The sequence below is a fragment of the Delphinus delphis genome, chromosome 17 (genome assembly GCF_949987515.2).
Source record: "Delphinus delphis chromosome 17, mDelDel1.2, whole genome shotgun sequence".
Taxonomy (NCBI): Eukaryota; Metazoa; Chordata; class Mammalia; order Artiodactyla; family Delphinidae; genus Delphinus; species Delphinus delphis.
The window spans coordinates 73779969-73796625 of NC_082699.1; the positions used below are offsets into that span (position 1 = coordinate 73779969).

At 44.5% G+C, this 16657-nt stretch overlaps 1 long non-coding RNA gene across 4 annotated transcripts in view; it reads left to right on the forward strand.

The window, feature by feature from the left end:
• Window positions 1-16657, forward strand: part of LOC132413289 (uncharacterized) — a 445109-nt gene that overhangs the window by 238439 nt on the left and 190013 nt on the right. The gene's annotated exons all lie outside the window — the stretch shown is intronic.

Sequence of the window (16657 nt, forward strand, 5' to 3'; positions counted from 1 at the left end):
TCCCTTGATGCTCTGCTGGTACCACCCCTCTGGTTTCAGAATGAGGGAATTGACCTGTTTACCTCCTCACCCAAGGCATGAACACCTGTAACCTTTAATTCCTCCAAGACACCAACAATCCACGTTGGCTGGATACGGGACTTGAAGTGACAGTTTGGAGGAGAATGATGCGAATGGCAATTGCACACTGCACGGGCATCAACTCTAAGTCAAATGTCCAACCTCAGTTACTGATTCTAAACATGCACTGGTCATTCCTGATACACAGGAAGTTTCTTTTTGCTGGGTCCTCTTAGGTTCCAACCTCCTGCCACCCCCTTTCATCCCGTCTTGGTTTGATGACTATTCCCTTCTTGCCTCTCTTGGCTGGGTTTTCTGGATCTGCTGAATTCCATCCTTTGGAACAGTCATAGGACAGCTCCCCAGTTCATCTTCCATTATTGTCCGGAGTCATTTTATTTTCCTTTTTTGCAGTCATCACCTTCCAAACCATTATGGTGCTTTGTTGTCCAGAAGTAGGAAACCACTGTGGTTTTGCTTAATCAAACCTCCACTGTGTTCAAATCTCCACCCAGTGACACGAGGAATAATAGGAACTTTGAAGTTCCAACTTTGCTTTCTGATTTTTGGTTTTTGCAAGGTCCAGGTCAAATGTTTAGCCAGGGCTCCTACCCTTCTCTCTATGGGAAAAGCATTGATGGGACCCTGGAGAGATGAAGAACCCAGGAGTGATGGGGTTTAGTTTCTTTCCTTTACATGGGTGATTTTTAACCCTCACTGAACACAAAGGATCACCTGGAGAGCTGTTAAAAATCTTGACACTCAGGCCATACCCAGGCCAATTAAATTAGAATCTTAAGGGTGGGGCCTACTTTGCAGTTAGGCTGAGAACCACACTGTTTTATATTTATAGCAACTATAAAGTGGCAGTTGTCTGCTTTAGGGATGTGAGACCGAAAATCAGAGAAGTCTGCACAGCTAGTTCCTTGTGGAAGGTATCAACCCGGGGGTCCATACTCCACACTCCAGATCCCACGCTTTTCCCATGAGAAGCAACACCTCATCTCATAGGGGAGTCAGACATGGAAACAACAAATTTCAATATAATGTTACAGTAGAGGCATTGTAGGCACTTTGCAATCACAGAGGGGAGACCATCTAACTTTATGTGGGAGGTCAGGAAAGGGGCTTTTGTGAACTTTTTCCTGTTTTAGGGCAGCCTAGGAGATGTTTTGTTCTAGCCTGATTTTACTGGGATAAGCAGATTAAGAAGCCAAGGGAGTTGAGGACATAAGGGATGAATTAATGCAACCCTTCATCCCCCAAGGGAAAAATCCTCATCAAATTCCCATTGAGCTTGTCGTCCCTCTCCTCTCATTAACCAGGGAGGGAGTTTTCCCTGCTCCTGCTTCTGTTCTTTCAGGATGGCTCATTAGCTACTGAGCAGTTCTCCTTCTGCTGGGGTCTGCTTTGAGATGACTCCATCAGGCTTTCAACAGTGTGGTTAGGCTGGGGCCTGACTCCTGTAAATGGCCGCCTGGGAATAAGGGGAGTCTTTACTTTGCCAGCAGGTTGGGGAGGATGCTGCTAAGTTCTGTGGAAGACTGTGCTTTTCCGGCTGGCTTTCTTTTTTTTTTTTTTTTTTGGTGGGGTTGGGGGTGATGCAAAAAGAAAGAGATGGTGTGGCAGAGACAATAGGAGGTGTTCTCCAAAATCCTGTCTCATTTTTCTATGCATTACCACACAAAGGACTGCATTCCTCAGTCTCCATTGAAGTTAAATCAGGGTCATGGACTGCATTTTGGGGTCAATGGGATATTTAGACATATTAGCTACTTCCAGGCCTGACTCTTAAAAATGCCCCCACCTGGCACTCCTGTTTTCTTTTCTCTTGCTACAACAACACTGTAAGTTGTATATTGAGGTAGGGGAATACGGATCCCTTGCAAAAGAACTGTACCGTAGAATCTCCTGGCCTGAATGAACTTCACATATGTAAAGTTAAGGCACTGAGATTATGAGGTTTGTCCATTGCAGCAGCAAGAGATTACCTATCCTGACTAATACGGATAGACAAACTTTAACTCCTATCTTCCAGCACAGATAATCCTGAAATGTATTTGTACAAAGAGACAACGTCACATACACAGAATCTAACTCATATACGTAAGTACAGACACAAATGCACTGACATTCTGAGCACACACAGAAGCACAGCTCATCCATGCATACTTTCTTCAGCATGGGAGATGCACACGTCGACCTGCTATGGATGGACAACCAGAGTGAACCAGTTCCTGATCAGCTGCGTTACTTGTAGCCCAAGACTTAGGTTGATTTAAACCTCCACCAACTTACTCTACCTCAAAACTCTGCCAATTCCCCCTAATTGATAAAGTCTCCATTGAGGGACTGTTCTTTCTATCTAGGGGGAACAGAGACCTCAAGTTATTCCTCTACAGCCCCTTCAGGTTGAAGTCTTCCTTGGAAATAAATGCCCTATGGTGCCACATCTTACTGTGTGAAATGAGCCAGGCTGAGGGACAGAGGCAGTAGGATGTCCTCCCAGACAGCACAGTTGAATGGAAAAGGCTTAGTGTCTGAAGTCAGAAGACCTGGATTTGATCTCTGGCTCTGATCTTGGGTGGATCACTCAACTCTGAGTGTTAGTGTCCTCCGTGTCCTCCGGTAAAAGCAAAGATAATGTGATCCCTACCTCACAGCTTTATGAGGTAAAGTGAAAGTGAACGCTCTATGAGCTTTCACTGAGGTCACTTCTATGAAAGTCCACTGTTAGTATTTTAGATCAATGAGCATAGCTTGAGTGCCATGCTTGTGGACGAATACTATGTTCCATCTCTATGCTAGATACTGGAATTACAGAGGTAAGCAGTCCTGTTCCCCCAGTTCATGGGGCTATGAGTGTAGGGCAGAGAACTTATATATAAACCAATGGCCATATTGGAGGCCACACAAGGCCCAAAAAAGCGTAGGAAAGGGGCACTGAAGTGGGAATGTTAAGGAAAGCTGCTCAGTGGGAGTGATAGTTGAGTTGTCTCTTGAGAGGTGAATAGGAGTTTGCCAAGTGGACAAAGCAAAGAAGAAACTGTAAGCAGAGAAACAGTGCTCACAAAGGCCTAGAGGCATAACCACATGACCTGCTCTGTGAGTCTCGTGGAAAATTGCTCCTATTTCCTCAATGTCAGATGCATGTTTTTTATATTTTAGTAGTTTAAGATTCCATATGGGTCTTGAAACTAAGGAAATACAATATAAAAGATAGATTGGCCTTAACGATGTACAATTCCAAACATAAACATAAGATAAAAAAAAAAATGTGACTTGCACAGTGAGAAAGCAAGGATCAATGACCCAAGGGGTAGAAATCCTAATTTTTTTGGACAGCCCATTTTTACATGTTTTTGAGGCTAAATTTACAGACTTGGATGTTTCTAATTTACGCTTGTGTAGTAAGTTGTTGAATAACAGCTTCTGGACCACTATCACCTAACTTAAAATTCAGGTCCACTTTTCCCATGAGCTCAAGGATTTAAGTTTCAATAGCTCTGATTCATGAGTCACTCCTGTTGGGGGTAATTGTCAAAAAAAGACATTAGGCAGTTTTCAAATAGCAGCTCGATCATGACAATTTAGTAAATAAAGGTATGGTTTCACTTTGTTTTGGGCACGGGAAGTTATTTCCTCAGACCGAAATAAATGCCATTCTTTCCCATGGATTTTGACATCTCCAAAGTGTTTCTAAACCAACTGCCCTGTCCAGCATTCAAGTTCCTCTCTGTATCTGGAGCCATGGTGGGACCTGAGAGGCAGAGGCAGAAAATTCAAGGCATGAATTAAGAAACGCATCAGACAATATCACAGGGGAGCAGGGCTGGTGGTGGGGATTAAAGGGAAGGCCTTCTTCGTGTGAGTGTTATCTACAAGAAAACCAGAAATGTTTTTGAAGATTTTATTGAAATGTAAGAATAGGAAATCACTGAAAAGCTTTTAGCAAGCTAAGGTTACGAATAGCATAGGTTCATTACAACAAAAAAAGGAACGTCGTCAAGGTCTGCATTTTGGGGGTATACTTTTTGTGTATTTTTCTGAAGGTACAAGTATTTGTTAGGGTCTTCATAGGCTCTCTGGGGATACGGCTCCCTCTAACACTTCTTTTGCATTGGGAATCAGGTTTCTAGGCTGGGAATGCTCCTACCACATTGTGATTCCAGAAGCTTATCTTTATGGAAGGAAAGGGCTGATTTCCTTCCAAACTCTTTGGTCCATAGCTGAGAAAATTGTTTTCTTGCTCCTCCCCCACCCCCGAAAATTTTGTTGTGTCTCTTCTGACCAAGAGCTCAGGACAGGGTCATGTTTTTATTAGAGCCTTTGTAAAACCTATATCTGCTTTTTTTAAATGTCAAAGCCAGTTTGCCTGTGCCCTTCTTCCCATTCACATGATTCTGCTTTGCTTTTAGCAAGGGAGCATCTCCTCCTCAAACAGGCATTGTCATGATTTCCCCTTATTCTTGACATCTTCAAGTTGTTTGGCAACCTGCTTGGATTCTGTCTCACTTAATAAGCAATGACATGTGCCTCAACACGCCTTCTTTCTGTTTTGATGTGTGTCCTCTCTGGGGAACTTTGCTTTGTGACAGTTGTAAGAGAACCGATTTGAAAGAAGAGATACTTGACATTACCACAGAAGCTTCCTGAAGGCTGGCGAATCTGGGCATTGACAATCATCTGCTCACTTTGACTCAGATGACTTTATTTATTATTTATTTATTTATTTGTTTGTTTTCAAAACTCCAAAGTAATGGGCTAGGATAGGCACCTTCTAGTACCAGAGGATTTACAAACATAATTTCAGGCATAGCTCACAATAATAACCTTGTCATGTTGGTATAATTATAGTAACCTCACTTTATAGTAACCTCACTTTATAGTAACCAAAGGCTTGAAAGGTTGAAGATCTTATCTATCCCTCTAGTCATAACCTCTGATTAAAGCATCCGCAACTGAAGGAAGGAAATCAGTCCTGCAGTTCTGGTATGAGTACCATGAGTCAATAAATATAATTCTTATTATTTTCATTTTTAGTTTTAATGATGCCTGCTTCTTGTTTCCCTTTTTGTACTAGTTGCAGTAAAAAGCTCTGCTGAAGTAATAAGAAGGACAGTAATCATATGGTTTAAAGCACAGAGAAGTTCACTTGTCTCTCATGTCAACAGTCTGAGGAAAGCATTCTATTCAATGGTACTCTTGCTCCACAGTCATTCAGGGATCCAGGTTCCTTCCACCTTGTGGTCCCTTCACCTCCTACAGCATATAGTCCTCAACTGTCCAGGCAAATCTAGGCCACTGTCAGCTTCCAGCTCCAGCCAGTGCAGAAGAAGAGCAGGTAGGTAGAGGAGGCATCCATCCCTCCAAGGCACCAGCTTGGAGATGGCATATATCACTTCTACCATAGTTGAGCTGGCCATGTCTTTAGTACTCTTACTAGTACTAAAGAAAAGAGAATTGATTTAAGGGAATAAAAGGGAATAAAAAACAAAAATATCACTATCCTCAAATTTGTATATTCCAGCAATATCTGAGTGCCCACTCATTTCTTCAGAGTGGGTTATCTTTAGAGTTTACTTTCCTTATGGGTTTTGCTTAGCCCTGGACTGAGGTCACAGTAACTCTGTAATGATTCGTTGCAAACGTGACTAGATGAATATAATTTAGAATTCTCCAGTGCCTACAGTTGCTAGGGTCTGTAGTTTTCTTCTCTTAGTTCACATTCCCAGTTTAACACAAAAGGGACCGAGACCCAGGGGGGCTGTGTAACTTAGATGAGGTGGGGCAGCTAATCAGTGCACAGGGAGGTCCGCCTGAAGCTGAAGTGCAATGGGTCTCCCTGCCCACCAGCAAGACTAAACAGAGGAGAATTAGTAAGCGGGGCTACCTCTCACCTCCTTCTGATGGTAGACCAAGCCCCATGCTCTGCGGAGAAATACTGGGGAAGGGGTGAGCATGCAGGCCTGGCTGTTTCTGAATCTATAGAGTCAGGGATCTCATTTCTGCCTCTTAGGGTCACAGTCATTCACCATTTTTGATGGATTTCTGCAAAGAGGGGGCAGAAGTGTATTGAAATGAAAAATATATATATTTTCACTGCTCAGACCTCCCATTGCAGAGAAAAGAGGGATCTTGGTAAGAGAGAAGAGAGCAAAGCGTTGGGTGTCAGCAGTCTGGGGTTCAAAGCCAGACATGCAACCTTTGGTAAGAAAATGAATGTTACCAAGCCTTTGCTCCTCATCTTGCAAACAAGCATTATAGCTACCTTTTGGGTGTGTTGGGAAATTAGATTATAGACATAAAATCCCTGGCAAAGAGTCTGGCTCATAGGAAGCTATAAATTATAGCTGTTACGACTGTTACTACTTTACCTTTCTGCCTTTTCCCAAACTTCTTCAATGAATATGAATTAGCCTATTCAGTGAATATGTTTGGTGCTATAAAAGGTATATATACACCATGGGGCTTCCCTGGTGGCGCAGTGGTTGGGAGTCTGCCTGCCGATGCAGGGGACGCCGGTTCGTGCCCTGGTCTGGGAAGATCCCACATGCCGCGGAGTGGCTGGGCCTGTGACCCATGGCCGCTGAGCCTGCGTGTCTGGAGCCTGTGCTCCGCAATGGGAGAGGCCCGTGTACTGCAAAAAAAAAAAAAAGTATGTATACACCAGAATAAAACAAAACCATGCTAGGCTAACTGCATACTCTAGCTCCTATATGGGGCGGTGCTCTTAGAGTTGCATTACTGAAGGGAGTCTGAACTTGGCTTTCCCTCCCTTCCTTCCTTCCTTCCTTCCTTCCTTCCTTCCTTCCTTCCTTCCTTCCTCCATCCACCTACCCTTCCCTTCCTTCTTTCCTTCCTTTCCTTTTCCTTCTTTTCTTCCTAACTTATAGTCACCTACTTTAAAAAATTGAGGCAGTTTGCATCATAAAATCAAGCATGCGCTGACATGGTTTACACAGAAAAGACTAGAAGTATTTTAAGAGATGAAAAAGAACAGAACTAAGAACATAGGTTGAGATTCATTCACTCATCAAAACTTTCACCATTCATAGTTTTATCAAATATAGAAGAAACAGGGGAGTGGAGGAGTCAGACAGTCTCTATCTCCCAAGAAGCTATTGTCTAAAGGAGAGATAGAAAGTCATTAAAAAACACTTAGTGCCATTTTTAATATACACAGAGTCCAACAGTGGGGATTGCAACTGAGTTCTAAATGTAGCTGTGTTTCCTGGTAGCCAAGGCAAAAATGTGCCTAGAACACAGTGAGTTCAGTCTTTCCTTTTATCTGATAAAAGGGCACGTGCAAATCCTTCCGGCAAGAAGGCTAACCTGGATTCACACTATGAGTCACTGACTCACCAGGACTCTTGGTTACTGTGCTCATGCCATTCATAAAAACCTTTAATTCAAAAGTGGTAGTTACAGCCTGTTCTGTCATCATGGGTGATGTTATGCAAACAGTGTGTGCATGGCGGGGTGTGAGGGTCACCGCATTTAACAAAAATAAGAGCAATAATGATTTCATTCTAAGCAGTCTAATTTTGCCTTTGGAGTATCTTGGTCCTCCCTCTCCGGGCTCTCTGTGTCCCTAAGTTGGTTCCCATCTCTCTCTAAGCTCCCTTTTCTCTTAGGATGCCTGATTTTCCAATTTTCCAGAGCTGCCCCTTTGCTGCCCTTGTGGGCCGCTCATCTCTTAACTATCCTGATGTTACAGCCTCAGTAATGACTCTTGGGTCCACCTAGGTAACCTGTCCTCTGTTGCCATTCTCTAGAGTTGATTCTGTTGGGGCTACTTTGAGAACGGAGCCGGCTCGTGAAGAGACCTGATGCGTGAGCACACGTGGGCAGGCAGGCCTCCTTCGGCCGCACCCTGTGGGTTTCTTTTCACGATCACCCACTCTTCTTAGACACCAACTGGCCTCTGACCACCATATCAAGTCAGAACTATTCCTGACATGTGCAGAAGGCTTTGCAATTTACAAAGCACTTTCACACATCTCATACATGCTAACTTGGTGAGATTATGCATATTTTTAAATACTGCTTTTTCCCAGTTAACTTTACATAGTAAGTATGTTTTTCTTGAAAACTTCATTTTTAAAGGTTTCCATTGTATACAGGCAGCCAAAAGTTCTCTATTGTTGGACAATTAGGGTGTTTCCAGTTTTTAATTAGAAAGCTACATTGAGAATCTTTGTGCAGAAATCTGGGCTCCGCATCTCAGATTATTTCCCAAAGTTGGATCCTTATCAAGGGGATTTCTGAGTCAAAGATCATAAAGCATTTTAAGATTCTTGAGAAGTATTGGATCTTTGCCTCATTGGTTGTATTTTCACGTGGATTCCCTTGCAGATATTTTAACAATACCAGGAAGTGTTCTTCTAACTGGATGGTGTGAAAGGATTCATTCAGAAAGACACAGTTCAACTAACATAGAGTCAAACACACACACATACATGCACACTCAATGCTAACAGTAATTCTTTCTTTTTGAGGAACTGGTAAAATTCCTAGTCAGGTGTGACCAAGGAAAGTACCTGATCCTGCCAGAAGCCTCTTCTTCAGCTGTCTGCCTCTGTATTGAATATTAATTCTCTTTCTGTTTAGTTTGTCTCACGTACCAGGGCAGTCTGTGTTTTGATGGTTCCACCCTGGGTCAAGGATTTTATACTTTTTGCATAGGACTGTTTCTCTCTGTCTACATAGAGTACAGACTCTCCCGCCACTGTCCGTCGCCACATCCATTCCTAACTTGCTATTGTACCCGTGTGTGTGATGATGGAACATGAGAAGGCCTGTCGCCTTTGGGGAGGGCTCTGCAAAATGTCTGATCCTGTTGTTTGTCTCTGTAATTACTTTCGTGGATCCCACGACTCTGTGTGTCCTGTGACACTTTCCATTGATCCAAGTAGCCCACAGCTATGTCCTAAGCACCTATGTCCCATGAATCTCCACTCCTCCTAAATACGTCATCTAATACGGTCACCTAGTGGCTTGTTGTTAACCTGTTTGCACACTCATAGGGCTTTGCTGGTGTATGAACAGAGTTTTAATTATTTGTCCAGCTTTGCTGTACAGGTAACTTCTGTATTTTCACAGTGATGTTGTATCTTACTCATTTTTGTGATACTGAGACATGGTTGGTTTTTCTGTTCACTTTCTGGCATTTATTAGTGTCATCTTTTTTTTTTTTTCGATACACGGGCCTCTCACTGCTGTGGCCGCTCCCGTTGCGGAGCACAGGCTCCGGACGCGCAGGCTGAGCGACCATGGCTCACGGGCCCAGCCGCTCCGCGGCATGTGGGATCTTCCTGGACCGGGGCACGAACTCGTGTCCCCTGCATCACCAGGTGGACTCTCAACCACTGCGCCACCAGGGAAGCCCTATTAGTGTCATCTTTTGACCAACTGCAAGCATTGGTGCTACATGAATGCGCCCTGGACTGCAAAGTCAGGGGCAGCACCGCGAGGGGAGCAGCAAGGCGGAGTCACTTCAAGCGATAAAGATGTCAGCGCCAGCACCTCTTGCTTCAAAGAGGGGAAAAAAAACACAGCATGTTAGAAACTGAGGGGAGAATTTAGCTCATATGTTTGGAATCTTTAACAAGCCAATTTGCTCCCCGAAGACAGGTCTGCAAGAAGGAAAGTCAGTCTGAGCAGAGGAAGCCAATTGCAAGGAGTTACAGCTCTTGGCTCAAGAGACATGGTTGGGGAAGAAACCTCTGGCGGAAACCAGTAAACACGAGCTTTGCAAACACCACTTCCAGCTGGTTGCTTGCTCAGGGCTGGAGCCTCCAGAGACAAGTCAGGGACAGGCCCCCCGGCCGCCCCCCCCCCCCCCCCCGAGCCGCCAAATGAATGTGGCCACTCGCAGCTGAGGGGAAAGGGTTAATTCAGCTGAGACTTTGCTGGCTTCTGTGGGGAAGCTGAAGGGAAAACCATGCGGAGGGACTCATGAGCCTTCATGAAATTTTAATTTGATTTCATGAAAAGGTAAAGACTTGTATCTGGTCTTGCTGTATTTATTAAAGCAAGGATGAGTTCTTAGGACCAGGATGGAGCTGGGTAAAACCATGACCCCAGAAATAGAGCTGTGTGTGTGTGTGTGTGTGTGTGTACATGCATGTGAAAGAGAGACAGAGAGACAGCACTAAATGGAAGGTCCGAGGGTCAAACCCAGGCTCTGTTGGGGGAGGAGGGACTTCTGACTCAGGTTTCATATTCATAAAAATCCTCACATGCAGCCTTTTCTCCAAATGGCACCTAATCTTCACTGGGATTTCTCAACAGGACTGACTAAAGTCAATTTCCTCAAAGTTTAAAACTCATTGGGGACTTCCCTGGTGGCGCAGTGGTTAAGAATCCGCCTGCCAATGCAGGGGACACGGGTTTGGGCCCTGGTCCGGGAAGATCCCACATGCCAGGGAACAACTAAGCCCGTGAACCACAACTACTGAGCCTGCGTTCTAGAGCCTGTGAGCCACAACTACTGAAGCCCACGCGCCTAGAGCCCGTGCTCCGCAAAAAGAGAAGCCACTGCAATGAGAAGCCCGCGCACCACAGTGAAGAGTAGCCCCCACTCGCTGCAAGTAGAGAAAGCCCGCGTGCAGCAACAAAGACCCAACACAGCCAAAAATAAATAAAATAAAATAAATTAATTAAAGAAAACACCTCATTTGGGGCCTGAAGTGTACTCCACATTCGTGTTTTAAAATAAACTGTATAATTATTCTATGCAAATCATAATTATACTGCTTTGTAATTTTCTATGCTAAAAGCGTTAATTTATTCAAAGTCAACATTTAAAACAGGCCACAATTTTTGTAAGCCTGTTTTGGCAGTTTTCCATCTTTTTTGATGTAATGAGAAACTCTTAAATGGGAAGCGGCTGGGGCTGCTAAGTGACCCCCATTTGAACCAGAACCCAAATAACATCCACAACAATAATAAAAGTAACTGCTAATAATAATAATAGTGATATTTACCAGTTAGTGAGTCCTGTGAACCAGATACTCATCAGCTCCGTTCCAGGTGCTCCAACACATCATCTCCATATACAAATCCCACTCTTTGAAGCCCGCCCCATACTGAACAGGAGTGGGGGGAAGTGGACTACTTTCTAGTATGCACAGGCATCTTTTAACTACTAGATGTGTTTTAAACTTATTAAGAGTCAGCTATGTTTGTTCTCAAACCAGTTTATGTTAGTTTTCCTGGTTATCAAATATTTAAATAGCCACTAGGTAATATGATGAAATATGATGTCAAGAAACAAGTTACTATTGCTTCAAACACCAAGTTGAATGCATTGGAAAGAATTTATTGAGTGCTTACTATGAACTAGGCTCTCTGCTGAGCAGGATTTACACGCATCATCTTCTTTTTCCATTGTAATAGCCACCCCCCAAATTAGATATTACCTTTACTCTAGTGATAGCCAAAATGAAGCTCAGAGATCTTAAGCAACTTACCCAAGGTTACACAACTAGTAAGTAATGGAACCAAAATATGAATCCAGGCTGTCAAACTCCAAAGCCCACTGCAGTGAACAGCCAATGCCCATCCGTGCCTGACGTTGCATTAGGCAGGAGGAATCGGGCTGAAAAAGACACAAGTCATGCCCTTGAGTAGCTCAGAGTCGTAGGGGACAGGAAGACAAGTAAACAGACCACGACAAAGAAGTGCACATGCATGCTATGAGGGAAGGACCTGGAACTCCATGGGACTCAATGGGCATGCCAGTATGGCATGTCTGACCCAAGCTGGGGGCGACTGAACTGGAGAAATCTTCTGGAAGGGGAAACTCTGGGCTGAGTCTTACAGCTTGAGCAGGCAGTTATCAGGCCTGTGTGCTGCATTCTGCCCCATCACAGCATCCCGTTTTATTAGAACCTTTCCCTGGTGAAATTCTGTCCTTGCAACACAGCCCGGCCAGGTGCTTTGGGTGTCTAATGGAATGATGAAGGGGCAGGTGGGAGCAGAGGCTGGGGCTGCCCCCTCCACGCCTGTGGTCTGGATGACACTGCTGCCCCAAGGCCTCCCCAGATGCCGTTGTACTTTTCTGTAAGGTAAATGGGACTCTGTCAAAACAGCTGGAAATTGCTGACCTTGTCTCATTGGTCACTGTAAAGACAGTGAGCCAAGATGGGTAGCAGGGGCCGGGTGGAGGTTCTGGGGACTCTTGCAGCCTCGTTTGAAGCGAGACATGCTAAACCTGCCATATTTAACGGCAGGCCTGGGAGTGCAGTTGAAAGCATGGGAGCCGTACTTCCCTTGACTCTCGCCTGCCCTGTAACACTGCCTCTGGGCCTTGCTATGTGGTAGCTCCATCCTCACTGTGGACGGGGCCAAGGGACCGGCAAAGATTCTCAGACAGCCCCTTATCTGCCAAGCCTGCAGATTTCTTTTCCCTTTTTTAACTGTTTTAAAGAAATTGGCTTCTCTTCTTGTGGGGTCCCTGAGGTTTTGGGGAGGCCATGAAAAGCTTCAGAAACTGTTCAAAATGTGGCACTGATGAGAAGACAGGAGCAAGGGACAGCATCTAATGGAAACTGAAGTTATAGTAACAGCTTGGGGGCCCCCAGACCTCAATCCCCTTATTGTCAGCTGCCTTTTTAAAGAAGAAATCTTGATGACTGGTCAAGATAGCTAATTAGAGGTTATCCCATTACACAGCATTCCTGGATTAAAAGCTTTCTGAGGTCTCTGAGATTGTGGCAGGTACAGATGTCAATTTGATCCTTTGACTATGTTTGAGCTCAGTACCAGTTCTACTGGGAGTTGCCCAGAATGCCTCTCCCATTTCTCTGGGGTCTGGCAACAGCTGGGATATGGACCCAACAGTGAAGATGTTTTCTTCTCTGCCTACTGACACCTGATCAAAGTCTTAGCCCATCAATTACAAAAAAAAAAAAAAAAAAAAGGTAAAATAAAAGCTGCAGAATCAACACTTTAAAAAATCCTTCTTAACTTTTCAGGATGTCTAATTAATGATGTGAGTGGGCAATTTGCTGCAGCGCTCGCTGATTAATTTATCAAAAGCTGAAGCCTTTCTTGTTTGCCTTTCAGTCCAATTAGTTAAGTGTTGCATGTGACAAGCAAAGCAGTATCTCTGGGAAAGCACTGGCCTCTCCTTATCAAGGTTCTCTTCCCACCCAACCCAGTCCCCTCCCTATTCTCCTGGGTGAATTGCCCAAGGCTGGTTGCTAACAATCTTGCTCATCCCGCCTTCTCGGGCTGAGTGGTCCAAGGCAGGCTGTGGCTCAGGACAAAGCCACACGCTTGTTCGCTGTCCCGGAAAGGCCACTGCCACTGCTCTCCTGCCAGCACTCCCCAGCTCACCACTTCTGAGGCTCAATTTAGCTCTTCATAACAGATCGACGTGTGTTGTTCTCTAATTAATAACAAGCGAGAGCTCACATGTGCCTGGCGTGTCATCATCTGTGAAGTGGCTTTCACACCTGTTGTGATGAAGCGTCTAAGACAGTAATTATTATAATCTCCGTTTAGCAGAGAAAGCTGCCGCTTAGATAGGCAGATGTAACCTGTGCAGGTTCACTGCATCATTTATCTAACTGCTACAATTGTGATGCATACCGTCTACCCTAAAACTCAGCATACAACAAGGAGCGTTTATTGAGCTCACCGATCTATGCGTTAGTTGGGAGTCAGCTGATTTAGACTGGGTTTGGCTGGTGCGGTTTGGTTCTGTGGCCTGAGGCCCTCATACTTCTTCTGGGACAGAGGGCTGTCCTGGGTGTGCTGTTCTCCTGATGATGGTAGAGACTGAAGAGCCTAGACTTGGGGCTGGCACACAGTTACGTGAGTCTCATTCTGTTGGTCAAAAGGAGTCATATGGCTTAACCAACGCCAGGGGTTGGGAAAATATACTCTATTCCCTGTAGTGAGAAGTACTGCCAAGTCACGTGGCAAGAGGCATATTTACATCAAGGAGGGGTGAAGAATTGTAGTGTTGGGGCCCATGGCAGGCTGACCCCAAATATGCCACAACGGCATAAAGATTATTATTATTTTGTGTGTGTGTGTGTGTGTGTGTGTGGTACACGGGCCTCTCACCGTTGTGGCCTCTCCCGTTGCGGAGCACAGGCTCTGGACGCGCAGGCTCAGCGGCCATGGCTCACGGGCCCAGCCGCCCCGCGGCCTGTGGGCTCTTCCCGGACCGGGGCACGAACCCGCGTCCCCTGCATCGGCAGGCGGACTCTCAACCACTGCGCCACCAGGGAAGCCCATAAAGATTATTTTGATTAAAGTTATTGATGCTTACAAAACGGCCAGTGCAAGTGCAAGACAGATACCCTGACCCTCTTCTCCTGTCTCCTTGAAAGCAGGAAATAAACCCCTCATGTGAACGGTACACACCCTGCATCTGGAGGTTGAAGGACACCCTTATTACCAGAAATAGGAAATTTGGCCCCAGAAGCCTGTATAAAAACATCTTGTTACTTCTTAATTTCCTACCCCAAGACCAAACTGTTCAGATTCTTCACTAATTAAGCAATCAAAACTTTTGTTTCTTTGTCCTGTTAATCCCTCACAAATCTATTGTTTCTTTATCTAAAAACTATAAAAGCTGCCTGCTTTGGCCACTTCTTAGGTCCTGTTTCTGTGAGACCTCCAAGTGCCTGAATTAAAATTTGTTTCTTTTTCTCCTGTTAATCTGTCTTGTGTCAATTAGTCCAGCCAGAAGAACTCAAGAGGGACAGAGGAGGAAATTTTTTCTTCACCTACAGTGCCTAGCAGTGCAATCTACTATAGAACCAAAACCCTCCAAATCCTCACCTCTTTCATGGTGTAAATATTTTGGGAGCACCTATAGTGTGTAAGACACTTTCTAAAAAATGGGGACTGGGCTTCCCTGGTGGTGCAGTGGTTGAGAGTCCGCCTGCCGATTCAGGGGACGCGGGTTCATGCCCCAGTCTGGGAAGATCCCACGTACCGCAAAAGAAAAAAAAAAAAAATGGGGACTGAGTGAGAAAGACAAAATCTCTGCTGTTATAGGATTTAATTTCTAGTAAAAAGAAAGAAAAGTAGCTAAACAAGGAAAACAAAAATCAGCTCATGATATAGGCAATGTGGACCAAGAGCTGGAAAACTTCTGTGAAGGACCATAGAGTAACTATTTTAAGTTTTCTGGGCCATCCAGTCTCTGTTACAATTACTCATCTCATAGTTGCAGCGTGAAAGCAAGGACTGAAAAGATGTTGCTGCGTTTCAATAAAAATTTATTTACAAAGAGAGCAGGGGGCAAGATTTGGCCTTTGGGCTGAAGTTTGCCAAAACCACGATGTACAGAATGAAAACAGCTATGGGATGGAGTGATTAGCAGTGGTTATTTGAAATTGGTGGGGTCAGAGTGGCTCTTTGTGGGGCTATGAAGTTCAGACTGAGGCCTAAATAATAATAAGTCAGTCAGGTGAAAGCCATGTGTAAGGAGGGCCAGCACAAAGGCCCCAAGGTGAGAAAGACCTGACATGTGTGCAGAACCAACAGAAAGTCAGTGTGGCTGGAGCTAGTGGGAGACAGAGAAAGCAAGTGAAGATGATATCCAGGGTAATAAATTTGGGGTTTATTTTAAGTGTACTGAGAAATGTAAAAGATAAAATTTGCACTCAGTGTGTGTTAAAAATAACAAGACAGATTTTATTTGCGCTATTGCAGTAAGGGAGAGAGACTTTACTATAGGACTGAACTCAACTCTAAATACAGCAGCAATTGCTGGGGATCTATAGCCGAGGAACAGAGTGTGGAGGTCAATGGCTGGAAAACTACTAAGGAGAATTTGATTAGACATCAGAGGTAGGGGGTTCTTGCTAAACAGGCTTAAGAGGATTCTTGCTAAAGGCAGGTAGAGAACTTAGATATCACGGGTGAGGAATGAGAAATTTGATCTATATCAAGGTTTGGGAGAATTTTTGCTACACTGACTCCGAATGAATTCTTTGCACCACCACCAGGCAGGCGCCGCTTGCCCTTATTCTCCCTCCTACTATCGTGAATGGCTCAGCAGTGCCCTGCAACCAAATCTTCTGAGGAAATCTAAGTTCTTACTGAGAAGCAAACAAAACAAGTTCATTCCATCTTGGCCACAATCAGAAAAATCAGATGGAATAAAATCCTTGGGAAAGAAAATTGTCTTTTGCCAAAACTACAGCCCACTCAGGAACTTTAAGTTCCAAGCTTCCAACTCAGCTGAAAGCTTTTCCATTTCTAGTTCTTGTCAGAGTTGGCAAATGGCAATATAGTGAGTGAGGGAAACGTCCCTTATTATTAGACTTTCTGAGCCTTTTTTGCTCTTGCAAAACACTATTTTGAACGACCCTCAAATGATTCAGAACTGAAGAGCCTCCACTGGCTTAGCGATACTGCCAATGCTTCATGCACCATGGATTTTTCCTCCTCTTGACGGAGACATCTTCCCGTCTCTCCTGCCTTGGAATAAAATGCAATTTATGGGTTTCAGGGTGTCTTTCTTGTTTCACAGATTATGGCAGTTCTGCAGAATCTCAGGTGCACAGCGGTCACCACTAGGTGGCAAGCCTCAAATTTCCAGCTAGATTTATCACACGCATGG